The sequence below is a fragment of the Schistocerca gregaria genome, chromosome 8 (genome assembly GCF_023897955.1).
Source record: "Schistocerca gregaria isolate iqSchGreg1 chromosome 8, iqSchGreg1.2, whole genome shotgun sequence".
NCBI lineage: Eukaryota > Metazoa > Arthropoda > Insecta > Orthoptera > Acrididae > Schistocerca > Schistocerca gregaria.
In genome coordinates, this window is record NC_064927.1 from 135618277 (window position 1) to 135630897 (window position 12621).

At 36.5% G+C, this 12621-nt stretch overlaps 1 protein-coding gene across 7 annotated transcripts in view; it reads left to right on the forward strand.

Annotated features, from left to right (window-relative positions):
• Positions 1-12621, forward strand: part of LOC126285326 (CNK3/IPCEF1 fusion protein) — a 141526-nt gene that overhangs the window by 88017 nt on the left and 40888 nt on the right. The gene's annotated exons all lie outside the window — the stretch shown is intronic.

A 12621-nucleotide genomic window follows, 5' to 3' on the forward strand; every position in this document is an offset into this window, starting at 1 on the left:
GTGCCATACAAACTTAATTTTGTATTGTTACATAATTACATATATAGGTAGTTCATGTATCCCAGCAATTGAGAATCTCGATGATACTTGTCTGTTATTGATATTGGTTCTGGCAAGGTATCGGTCCTGGGAATTCAAAGACTTTCCAGAATATTTTAATTTAAGGTTTTAAGTGCATATTTTGTGTAATTTCACATCTGCTATGGTGATTTTTCATTTATTTAAGTTTTAGAGCTATATTAACATGCTGTGTTTATTAACTGTCAATTGCATTTATGTCACTTATTTTGATGCTTGAAAACTTACTCATCAAAATCTATAGTGTACTTCCTGATAACCTCAAATCATGAAATTTGGTAAGAATGAAGGTTTCCTAATACGTACAAGTAAAGGAAAAAGTTCAAACATTGTTAATTATGTCTCCAAGGGCCCATAGACCTCAGGAAGTGATATATTTCATACATCTACCCGATTGTAAGCATGAGAGGCACCACAGGAGATTTTAGTTGCCACTGTCCTGAACATGGTTTGATGGCATCCTTTACAAAGTATACACGTTTCAATTCCACAGTGACATGCGATAGGAGAATGCTGTGTAAAGAGGTGTGGCACTGCACTTTGGCACACTTACGACCAAATAACATGTCTTACATTTCCTTGAACACATATGTTAAATGCATCAGACTCTTCAGAAAGGTGTGTGCTACAAAATGAACATATTTTTGAAGATTCATTTTTTTCTTTTTTAATTTTTGACGTCCTTAGCATGGAGAGCTGCATCAAACCAGTCTTTGGACTGAAGACCACAACAACAACAACAACAACAACATCTCAAATGCTCGAGGGAGTGGTGGTGTGTTGCCCCGATATCGAAATATTGTAGATCCGGGGCTGATGCGCGGAGCAGTCTGAGTTATAGTGGGGAAGTGCGTCGTCTCCACGAGACCCATGCTTACATTTAATGATTTTGCTGTTTGCTCTTCGTGTACTGCTCTCACGTCAAATGAAAATAAAACAGATTTCTGTGGTCGGGGGCTATCAAGTTAATTAAAATACATTCACACAATTACAGAGGGCTAAAATGTTTTGTTAGTAATTTTTTTTTTTTCCACCTTTATGACAGTCAATCATTAATTGCCTTGCAGAACAATGAAGTTCTTTTTGTCGGTTTGCTAAATAAATTTTCCTTTATTAATCTTTTCTGCTGAGGTAGACAATATACTTGACACAAACTGTTTAATTCCACACACTATTTGTTGAATTTCAAGTGCACGTTTTCAACAACTAGCACATATGGCATTATGCCATAATAAAAACCAAAAATGAGATAACATAGTGCTGGTACTTAAAGAAAATTTACATCCCAAAAATTACATTGAAAAGTTTAATATCAGGTCGTGGCCTGCTTCACTGGGAATCTGGACATATGAATGTGCACTTTAAATGTGCACATTTTACTATGGATTACGAAATTGCAACGCACTTGGAGTGTCTTCTGCCGACATTGTAGCTGTGCAAGCGCTGTGATGCCTGTCAACTGGCGCTCTCTGGCAACTGCAAAAACAAACCTATTTCTAACAGGTCACGGGAAAATATTCCAAATGGTGGTTTGAAAAGCGTTACTATAAATGTAAATTTCCTTTTACTCAAGTTGAGCTTTGTGTGAGAGTGTATGATGAATTTCTTAAATCACAGAGCATTTGACTCTCACTGATGATGAGCCATTTAGATGAATTTCGAGCCCAGAATATCAGACATTTATGTCATTATTAAAAATTTTACTGACACATTTGTGTGATATATCTTAAACTGTAATACGTGCATAAAAGACCAACATTATATGTGAAATCTTAGCTTCTCTTGCAGCATATTAATCTTACAGACCTTTATTATATGTGAAAGCTTTACTTTTTGTGTAGCAACACTGCTAGCTTTTTCTGTTTGTGTGTTCGCACTACTTAACAGTGATGTTGCTATTGGCTGGCTACATCACGTGTCCTAAGTTAATACCCACTGTCATCGGCTGGTGAGATCAAATGACATGAGCTATGCCTGGTTTACAAAGCGTATCACAATCTCGATTTCATTGCTTCGGAAAGTAACATGCGGTGTTTGGTGGAATTTGGATTTATACTTGCGTAGTACAAAAATATGCAGCATACATGGTGCAGCACATCAAAGATCTTTCCAAAAGTTCTTTTTTTTTCCTTGTGTTTCGTTTTCTAAACCGCTTTACCCGGGAGAAAGTGTATTTGTAATAAAAAATCCGGGAATTTTTTTTCCTTATCCGTATATACACCCTGACAAAGCTGCATATAGATTCCATGGTTCTTCCATACACACTTACTAACACATCTACTTTCTACATCTACATACATACTCGGCAATCCACCATATGGTGCGTGGTGGAGGGTACCTCGTACTTTCTTCCCGCAACGAATTTTGAACCTGCACACACACATGTGTGATGCACAGTAGGTAGGATTTTACCATCCCACATTCATATCTAGAATATTGTGTGTTTGAGACGATAGAAGGCTTAGTGGTTCTAGAATTTACACAGAAATTCTCAAATCACTACATATCCCCCCTCCCGACCGAACACGCAATATTTGATACATAATCATTATTCACATAATATCAATCATAATAACATTTCATATCTTAACAGTATACACTTCTTACATATCTTTCCTTTGAGTAACAATTTCTGTCCTTTCTTGCACAATCTTTTGCTTATTTTTTTCTCTGCTCTTCTTTTGCTTTCTTATTAAGACATGAGCATTTATTTGTTGTTTTAGTCAGCTTTGCTAATATTTAGTAATTAGTAATTGTGAGGACTCTTTTTGTTTTATTTATTTATTTATTTTTATTTATACCCCCCCCCCCCCCCCCATTGTAAACTTCGAGTGTTTGGGACACATGAGTAATCTTTTTCTCTGTTCTTATCTTTAGTACTACCTTTTTCCTGGTATGTACTATTTTCATTGTTTGTAGCCTGGAGGAACTCTGGTTGAAGTTAAAGTGTTCTTTTGACACTCATTTACTTCCATGAAACATAATAATGCTAGTTGTTCATAGAATTTACACTTTCTAGAAAAATTCCTATAAAATTTGTGGCTTTTGTCATGATACTGTCCCCTTCTCCTAGGACTAGCACCTATTCCTTGCTTGTGGGTTGACATTATGAGAGCACTTGCTCTTTCCATTCTGGCAGATACGCCCCTTACAAAACATCTCTATTTTTTAGGCCACAGATAATCCTATCTCCACGTAGGTAAATCTGCCCTTTATACTTAGTGAAGGCCTTGTACACCCCCCCCCCCCCCCCAAATCCCCCTTATCTTTTCTGAGTAGGCGTCATGCTTCATTAACCTAATATACATTTTTATGTATACCATAATTAAGTATCTTCTGGTAAAGCTATAAATCTATTTTAAACTTAGCACTCATTCTTTAATATATCATTCTCTCCCTAAGCATCCTCCTCTACTTATCAACTTCTATGCTTTCAGTAGATATAACGCCCCACTATCCTTCAATTCGTCAGAGTTTTTATTGCACTCACGTTGCTTAATGACCAACCTGACTAATTCTACTCCTACTTTAGTTTTCTTTGTTTACTCACGCCTCTCTTATTTATCCATTACTCATTACTACTTTGTAGTTGTTCGTTGTGTATGTGCACCTCTTCTTATGTATATTCAGTCTAGAACTGTCATGACTCCCCATATATGTGCGCATAATTCCCTATGTACACACCTTTTCCCCTACAGCATCGGTGGTTCTCATATCGTGACAGCCTTTGTCTTATATAATTTAATGTTTGTGTAGAAGTGTATGTATATTTGTGTATATTTGGATGTGTGTTCGTGTAGTCTGATTCTTCAGCCTTCTTATCTAAAGATAAGATGTAGATTATTAGTAACCACGGAAATAAGGAAGGACTTCAGTGATGGAAGTTTATGAATATGGAAAGAGGGAAAAGATAGACAGGTCCTCAAGATGAGAAGTAAGAAAGGAAAAAATAGATATGGTTGCTAGTATTGGAGAAGAGAAAGAAGATAGCCCCAAAGACAGGAAACCCTTCCCACCCCCCTTCCCCAGAATCCCTACCTCTCAGGTACTTGAGTGAGATGCCGGAGGAGGTTTGGTGTTAAATCGTCTCCTACAGAACGGCCTTGTCCCACCTTCACCCTTTGAGGTCCTCGAAGGAAATCAAAGCAACCATATGAAATGGCAAATGAAGAAGAATCAGGCTCGCTTGTTTGTGAGGGTTGTTTGAAATGTGTGATGTGTGTTTTGTGTTAGTCATGATTTATCTGTTATTGTAAATCAAGCTTTTAACTACAATTCCCACCCCTTTCAAAATTTATACAAACTCTCCCATCTATATCTCATGAAAGGTATAAGATACTCTATACAAAATAGAAAACTACACACTTCAGTATAACAATTGTTCAGTTAGTCACATCATATTATATTTTCCACAAACATAATATTCTATTAAATTTAGTTCGTCTAGACGTAACTTTCTTTCTTTCTTCTTCTTCTTCTTCTTCTTCTTCTTCTTCTTCTTATTTTCAAGTTGTTCTCTATTTTATGTTCATATTCAGTTTTTTTTTTTTTTTTTTAAGCATTAAGGTTATAGGATAGTTTCAGATTTTAAAGGAATTCGGTACAGGAAAACTATTTTGGAAGAAACACAGAAAACAACTCGGGATCCGACGGTCGGCACTCTGCCCATTAATTCAGAATGTTAATGTCCCTGGGGGATATACAATTTTACATCCTTTACGTTGTATTTCCCTTTTTCTAATCCAGTTGTGGGATCTACTAAAAATAACATCTTAGGATGGACCACCATTCATACCCGGGATGGTCCCTCATATTTTAGAAGAAAGTTGAGTCTCTTTCCTCAGAGTCAAGCTGAGAAGATGTTGTTTTATAAGAACCAGGTCATCAACTTGGTACTGAGGTTCCACAGCCATTTCATGGCAGTATGCACGACATAATTTCCCAATTTCCTTCATTACCCGTTCACATGCATTTGATGACAGGTTATAAATGGATATTAACACTTGTCAAATACTTTCCCACGCTAGGAATTCTCTAAATTCGTTGCCCACAAATTGTGGTCTGTTATCTGTAAGAAACCATTTTGGTTTACCTACCTCTAGAAAGTATTGTTGTAAACAGTGTATAACTGTCTGCATATTTGCTCACTTAATATGATATAGTTTAGCATATTTTGACTAGCATTCTATGATCACCAAAATATATTATACTCCTCCCTTTCCTTGTGGAATTGGTCCAAAGAAATCTGCTGCTTTAAGGTTGTGTAATGGCTTGGGGATAATAGGATACATTCTGTACTTCATGTGAGTATTACTCTCTGGCAAATTTCACAGGTTCCAATCAGAGATACTATTTTATGTCCTAGCTTCTTGAAATAATAAAATTTATCCATATAAGATATGCATTTTTTGATTCCAAAGTATCCACACCCATTGTGAACATACCATATAAGTTCGTTTTCCATTACCTTCGGAAGACATAAACGCCAACGCTGTGATGTTACACTGTCTCCCCAAAACAAGTTATGATCTACAATTTTCCATTTTCCCCAATTGATTAGGAGGTAACGAGTCTTGGATACACATAGAAAATATTTCTGAGAAATAAGGATCATGATGGATATTCTGTTATTCTTTGAACCATCTCTTTTACCCTGGTGTTCGGATATTCTGATATAAAATTAATGGCAAAAATAATTCCGGGTCCTTCCGTACGCTTCAAGTCTTCCATATGTACAGGTAGCCTCAATAATGCATCAGTTACTATATTTTCGGAACCTTTTACATATCATATTTTGATATCGTATTCCTGTAGGAAAAGTATCCAGTACATCAACCTACTGTGTTGTAATCGATTACTCATCAGAAAGGCTGAAGCTTGCTGATCTGTATAAATATGGATTTCTGATCCCCATACTAGTCTTTCAAACTTTTGAATATTCCACACAATCGCCAGTAATTCTTTTTCGTTAACTGTGTAATTTAGTTCGTGCTTAGTTAGGCTACGGCTAACAAAAGCTGTGGTTCTGTTCTACATTACTCGAACCCCATTCTCCTTGGAAAAGCTTGGCAGCAATACTGTAATCAGATGCATGCGTCGAAATTTTTGAACGGTTCGCCCATAACTGGATGATGTAATACGGGTGCCTCAACAAGCACTCTTTTAACATTTTCAGATGCATCATTTGCACCTTGAGCCAAGTCCACAGTACTCCCTTTTTTATAAACGTGAACTTCTCGGGTCATTTAACTACTCCCCTCGTACCTACCATCGATAGTATCTGGCCATACCTATAAATCCTTTTAATCGTCTTACATTTCTGGGGTGTGGACATTCTTTGATAGCTTTTAGGCATTCAGGGTGTGGTCTGATTCCCTCTACCCTTACAATATGCCCTAAGAACTTAAGTTCTTGGCGTTCAAAAAAGGATTTTGACAGCTTCACAGTAATACCTTTCTCTTTAAATTTTTTCAGGTTCTTGCACAAAGTTAGACAATGTTCCTCCCAAGTAGCTGATATTATTAGGATATCGTCTACATATTTTATCAAATCCTAGTGCTTCACCTAACGCACGTATAAGTATGGACACAGAGTTATTAAGTTCAAATGGCAATACATTGAAATGATATGATTTTCCATCAAACAAAAAGTCTTTATACTTTTTGGATTATTGATGTAATTCTATCTGCCAATATCTCGCAGTCAAATCCATAGTGCTAAAGAATGTTGCCTTTTCAAATTTGGATACGTTAACCTCGGAATTTTCCACTGTCCCTGCTATTATAGGTTATGGGTTATTGGTAGCTAAACTTGGTTCTTCAAGCAATAACCATTCCTTTTTGGGTATTTTGTGCGTAAAGTTAACATACTTATATGGAATATAACCTTCTAATGTATTTCCGCAACCTGGGACCCGGCCCTGGATCCAGGTCAAGCAACATTTTCCTCATTACTACTAATTACGGGTTGGTTACCGTAATGAGGTACTACATTCCTATTTTGTGTTTGTTGGTTACTCAGTAAAAATTCTTGAGAAGATACTGGATCTAAATTTGAATGTGGATGCTTCTTTTGATAGTTAATGTTACAACTTTTCTTATTGCAGTGGTGTACTTTTGCTAAATTTGCTTAATGCCATTTAAAATTATTCCAGCTATTCTTTTTATAGTTCGAATGTTCACTTTGGTATAAAATTTCATTGTGGTCCGTATTTATTGCATCAGGTGCATCAACAAAAGACAACAACTCTTCTACCATTTTCCAACCACTACATAAGGTGTATTTTCTCGCATAGATGGACAATCGTCTAATTAAAATACGTACCAATCCCTCTTCCTCCACTGACTTATCTGAATTCTTTGCTCGTGTTAAATGCCAATCAATCGAAATATTTCCTCATAGTACCCCAAGTATTATTGTAATATTTTGAGTCCCATAGATCTGATATCAACTTTTCTTGAGCACTGGCGGACCAGTATTTCTCTTTAAATTTCTTTTGAAAGTCCTCCCAAGAGGAAAAATTCTCAATATTTGCTGTGCCCCATTCTGAGGCTTCCCCTAGGAGGTATACCACAGCAAATTTGATCTTCTTAGGATCTTCCCAATTTTTTTGGTAATGCTTGGTTAAACCTTTTTAAGAAATGGGTCGGATGTACTTCTCCGTCAAACTTAAATTTAAGGAATTGTCTTCATAACCCTGTATTAGCTCTCCATTGTAGATCAGTCACAGCTTCAGGAGTTAATACAACACTAGGTGAAGATACACTTTCTTCTACTTTATCTTGGATGGATAAGCTTAATCTCTTACCACAGATAGTCCATACCCTTCCTGGTATCATTAATTTCAGAAGAAGGAATAGGCAATACATTCCTGGATGTTATTCTCTTGATAACTTTTTGATCTATAATTTCCCCAAATTGTTCCTCCAAACTAATTACATTTATGATATCAGAGTTAGCTATTTTCTCTTTGAAATTTCTTTCTACATTATGTACCCGTGTACTGACAACTGTAATCTGCGATTGAATGGCTGGAATTAACTCATTCTGCTTATCTCCACAAGTATACAACTCATGCCTTACATCATTATACTTACTACTGTATACTTTTTCAAAAGATCCTAACTTTTCAATAAGTTCCGATTCTACACTATTACATTTGTTCTCAATGTAAGTTCTAACCTTTTTGACAAATCCTGAAACGTATCATTCTGTTTCTGACTAAGGTTGGTAAACATATGATTTATGTCAGTAGTCAAAGAATTTGTCAACTCATTCTTTAAATCTACTTTTAAATTCTCTATTTTAGTACTTGTAGTGTCAAACTGAGTCTTCAAAGCACCCATACCTTCGCACAGATTACTAAATTTTTCGCTTTGTCAGTCAACCTTGGCACTTAACAAACCTAAATTTGTCATTTGAATATTTAGAGTTTCCCTCTGAGCATTTAAAGCTTCACTCTGGGTATTTAATTGAGAATTTACTAAGCCTAGTTCTTTACTTAGTGTCACACTTTGAACTTTGATTAAATTTACCAACTCAGCCCAGTCAGGCACTTCTTTGCTAATTTTCATAGCGAAAGCTGTGTCTTGAGTTTCCCTGTTGCATATTTTCCATACTCTTGTATGCTTTAGCTCTTGTAAATATTTAAAACTAACTTTAAATATGATATCTACACAAATAAAGTTCACTCAACAGTATCTTGTACCACTTCATACTCGAGTAAAGAAGTTGTGTTTCTTGCTCACTCGGCGTAGAATTCTTATAGTGTAGGTGAGCAGATGTGGAGGCAGGCCTGCACTGGTGAACAGCATCCGGTGACGGCGGCATCGCATGTACATTGGTTTCCACGTCTGCATCCCCGTGACCTGTGTGAGAGCTGTATACTCCCTGCACTGGGTCTTCTTGGTTGAAGCGTTCTATGCATATTTCTTCTCAGACAAATATGTCGAAATGTTCTTCACTGTTTTATTATTGTAAATTTTTCATGTCTTCACCATTTGTCATTCATATTTTGCTCCATTACATACTTGAACATATTCCAATGTCTCAGAGTAAATCCCTTGTCGTGTTATGTTTGGTTGCTATGGCAACACACAGCAGCTTCTTTTCTTGTTTTATTTCCCCAAACTACATTCCACTTCTTTACAAGATGACTTACTTGGGGTTTGCAGCCACTCTTCTTTACTGGATAGCTGGCTCCTGGAAACACTCTTGACTTCTTCTCTGTCGAATAACGCTAGGTACAGGAAATTTCAAGCCTCTTCCTACTAGTGAAATAAGTATTGATACAAAATTTACATTTCGTCAGTCAACAATGTATTTGACTTTCAAGCACACTAAAAATTCTCACTTTCAACATAATATGTAACTTCAGTAAGTCTATCTTACAGTTATATGTTAGAAACAAATTTATTTACATTAGAAAGAAAGTCTGCTTAAACACTATTACTTTCAGAAAAAGATTTTGAAAAAACATCTTGCCTCTAACAAGGCTGAGTCAAGAGTCTATAAGAGTACTTTTTCAAGTGTTCTTGTTTCACATAACGATAGTCAGTGTCACAATCGGCACAAAGCTGCATATAGATTCCTTGGTTCTTCCATACACACTCACTAACACACCTATGGATTGCCAGACAGGTACTTGTCGGTGCCGTTTGACTTCTGCATCTACTTTCTTCCCACAACTGATTTTAAACCTGTACACACAAACATGTGACATGCTGTAGGTAGGATTTTACCATCCCACACTCGTATTTAGAATATTGTGTGTTCAAGACGGTAGAAGGGTCGGTGGTTCTAGAATTTACACAGAAATTCTTGAATCACTACACAAGTAACACACACACACACACACACACACACACACAAACACAAACACACACACACACACACACACACACACACACACACACACGCACGCATCTCTTGCACACATGACAACTGTCTCTGGCTGCCGATGCCAGACTATGAGCAGCTGCTTATGATCCATCGTGGATTTTACATTGTTTGATTTTTAATATTTCATATAAATAGTGACTGAATTCGAAAATCAAAAATGCTGACATGATCTGCTCATTAAGAGGTGTAATGTTCTGTGAAATGTTCCACCACAGTAAACTTGAGGCAGTGAAACTCACTGCACTAGTACTCAGACTATTAAAGAATGAGAGCACTTACTGATCTGCAACAAACTTTATACATAGCTTCAAACCTTTATGAAACTTTTGCTCATTCACACCATCCACAAAATTATGAAAGGAAAATAGTTCCTCTTACTATATATTCACTGTTCATGTAGTAAAAGTGACACACCATGCATGACGCTTCAATTTGTTTCTTTATTATTACAAACTGATTTTGCAATATATTTTGCAGACTTTGTCCACAAATAGCACTGAATGTACTTGCAAAATTATGTCATTGTACGACACACAGTTCAGGAAATATGATGTTACAAACATCGAGAAGCGTGAAAAACTAGCTTTTGCATAAAATTGTGTGCAAATTACCCAGAGTGCACACGTCCAGTATTTGACGATGAAACCACTGACTTCTAATGAAATTTAAATATAATTTCAAACTTACTCTAAACTTTTCCTTGCTTGCACATTAGCTCAATTGAAAGGTAGTCAGAAGTTTGAAGCTGTTTTATACACAGGAATTTGTTTCTTTAAAGAACTGGAAGTTTACTGATGTATCAGCTTGCTATACAACAATTACTGCTTCATCCAACAGGTCAGTGACCAGACAATGATAACATTACCAAAGAAATTGATAAAGCTGTTATGGATTACAGGATAGTGGGCACGTAGCCACACCCCACTCTCAAGGGAAGGTTTCAGATGGTTTAATTTTGCTAATCTGCGGCCGAGAATAGGCAGAAAAATATTTCCACCCTCAATTAATGCCAGCAACAGACAAGAAGCTTTAATGCAAAGTAGTTTGATGCTCATCAAAAGCTGTTTAGATAAGTACCAAAACAGATATATGGTCAAACACAACAAAAACTACTCATTAATAAGTTGTATGACCCATTGCATTCAAAGTGTAAACTATTTGAAAATAGTGCTTGGCACAGCTGTTTTTCCCAGATGACCATACTGGCACTTACATCTAAGACAAAGCACTAAAAGTCGCTGTAAAAGAAAGAAAAAAAAGGCCACTTGAGTGGCTGATCATGAATCGTTGTGTTGCTCATACACTGCAGTTACACATTATGTAGAGTTAAGGATTTGATTTTAAAAAGTTGTCAAAAATTGCATCGTTTTCAGGGAAATTAACAAGGCCTCGAGATATTTGACCACATTTTGAAAAACATTGAACTTACCAAAACACAAAATTTTTCAAGATATTGAAACACATTAGAATAGTGTGTGCTTAATGCTGTAACATTTGAATGAGTCAGTGTATGACTAAAATCTATACTGTATTAAAAAAGGAACAATGCAAGAAAATCATCACTGAAGACTGGAAAACTAGGATTCCATAATAGATTATATTAGTGTGTTGCATTGCTTTTACCGAGTCACATTGGACATCGCAGCAGGTACGTTCTATGTGATGCTTAGTGTCAGTGAAAACTGGAAAATTAAACCCAACCGAAATTTCTCAGAGATCTACAATTAAAAATGGTGAAAATAGTGATAATCAAAATTATGCTGTTGGATATAAAGAGACAGATTCCTAGTCACATTAAAATCAGAGGTTGGGAGCTCCTAATACAGCTTCTTTGCTTTTCTCAGTTTACAGAAAGGGTGTGTAATGTAAATACAGTCTGAAAAGGCAGCCCGTGACCACCAAAAACAGTACTACAGATATTGCAAAAAAATCATGCATACAAACTGTCTGTGCCTTCTTGTTGTTGTGGTCTTCAGTACTGAGACTGGTTTGATGCAGCTCTCCCTGCTACTCTAACCTGTGCAAGCTCCTTCATCTCCCAGTACCTACTCCAACCTACATCCTTCTGAATCTGCGTACTCTATTCATCTCTTGGTCTCCCTCTATAATTGTTACCCTCCACACTGCCCTCAAATACTAAATTTGTGATCCCTTGATGCCTCAGAACATGTCCTACCAACCGATCCCTTCTTCTTGTCAAGTTGTGCCACAAATTCCTCTTCTCCCCAATTCTGTTCAATACCTCCTCATTAGTTATGTGGTCTACCCATCTAATCTTCAGCATTCTTCTGTAGCACCACATCTCGAAATCTTCTATTCTCTTCTTGTCCAAACTATTTATCTTCCATGTTTCACTTCCATACATGTTTACACTCCATACAAATACATTCAGAAATGACTTCCTTGCACTTAAATCAATACTCGATGTTAACAAATTTCTCTTCTTCAGAAACGCTTTCCTTGCCATTGCGTCTACATTTTATATCCCCTCTGCTTCGACCATCATCAGTTATTTTGCTCCCCAAATAGCAAAACTCCTTTACTACTTTGTGTCTCATTTCCTAATCTAATTCCCTCAGCATCACCCGATTTAATTTGACTACATTCCATTATCCTCATTTTGCTTTTGTTGATATTCATCTT